This window comes from Lutra lutra, chromosome 8, assembly GCF_902655055.1.
Source record: "Lutra lutra chromosome 8, mLutLut1.2, whole genome shotgun sequence".
Lineage (NCBI taxonomy): Eukaryota > Metazoa > Chordata > Mammalia > Carnivora > Mustelidae > Lutra > Lutra lutra.
The window spans coordinates 100467570-100469095 of record NC_062285.1 but is presented as its reverse complement, the minus strand read 5'-3'; the positions used below and the strand labels follow the sequence as shown (position 1 = coordinate 100469095).

The window sequence follows — 1526 nt, the reverse complement described above, 5'->3', positions numbered from 1 at the left end:
GGAAAGAGAGAGCATACTCATTACCCTCGAGTGTAAAGTACATCTTTGGGAGAAGAACAGGAGGGCTTTAGTCTTTAGTATGCTGGAATGTCTGCAGGAAGGTCTGTCATTACTTCTCCCTTAAAGGATATACTACTTGTATTTTTTTAAACCTCTGTTATTTTAAGTCTGTTTGCTTTCAAATGTCCTTTCTTCTAAGGACCAGGCTTTGCAAAAACAGGAGTAATCCATGGAGAATTGTTGAAGACAATTCACCAATTCTCCATGGCCATGTTTGAATGGGTGTTGGTATTAGCTTCCCATGAGACTGTAAGTTGTTTTATTCTATTTCCTATTATAGAAGTTTATTGCCTTAGGATGTTAAAACTGATACATTCAAAAACCTTTTAGCTTCAAATCATAGTTTGGGAATAAATCCCCCTACAATATTTAGGAAGCTTGCTAATGTGTTAGCTTCTAGTCAATTCCTTTGGCCTATAACCATAATCATCATTCTGCCTGTATTTAATTTTTCATTCGGCTTTATTTCTTTTATTTGTTCTATCCTTGATACTTTTTTATTGGTGGGCTACCTTAAGGCAGATAGAATAATAATCTTAGGTGAGCAGCTAATTACTAATTCAATCTTGGCTGAATCTCAGTAGATCCTTGTCTCAAATTTGGTATTGGTCATATTTACTATTTTGGTGAGTCTAGAAACAGTTGTATTGCAAATTTATAGATTCTCTATATTGCTTTTATTTCATCTTATTGATACTTCATTTCCTCTTGAGCAGATCTTTTTCTTGTGATGTTTTATGATAAGGTATGAAGGGCAACTAATACTGAAATAAACTAAGTTTGTTTGGCATTTTACCTAGAGCTGTAGTTTGTGAACTAAAAACAAAAACCAGTAGGCAACTTTGAATGACAAGGAATGTAGTCATAAGCATTGCACCTTTGGAGAATATAGTATAGAAATGTAGGCCAGAGTCTTAAGGACCTTTATTTCAAATTCCTACTTGGCAAAAAGTCCTGCTTTAAAAAACAAATCAAACAAAGCAAAACAACAACAACAACAATAACAATAACAACAACCCTGCTATCCATATGCTCAATTTCACATAATCTTTTTTTTTTTTTAATATGGAATGCTTCACGAATTTGCATGTCATCCTTGCGCAGGGGCCATGCTAGTCTTCTCTGTATCGTTCCAATTTTAGTATATGTGCTGCCGAAGCGAGCACAATTTCACATAATCTTAAAGTATATTAACTGGATAACGGCAATATCTATTCTTTACAATCTGTAAATTGGTTTCATGTGCACTAGAATGCATGTGATTATTGTCTGTCTACCTCAATACTGCTATATTAGTAGGCAATGTGTCTACCACATAGAATGAGGCACTAAGTACTTGATGAATTAGTGATTAAATGCAGGTAATCTTTCAAGAACCCTGCAGCATAATCTTCATTGTAAGAGTTTTACAGATGAATAAACTGTAAAATACAAGATTAATCATCTAAAGTAAAACTCATACTCAA

The 1526-nt window shown here is 33.9% G+C and overlaps 1 non-coding gene across 1 annotated transcript; it reads right to left on the bottom strand.

Annotated features, from left to right (window-relative positions):
- Window positions 1–1119: 1119 nt before the first annotated feature.
- On the bottom strand, window positions 1120–1226 carry LOC125108058 (U6 spliceosomal RNA). Its single transcript, XR_007129748.1, has one exon. It is a non-coding gene; the product is annotated as a U6 spliceosomal RNA (small nuclear RNA).
- Window positions 1227–1526: the final 300 nt, after the last annotated feature.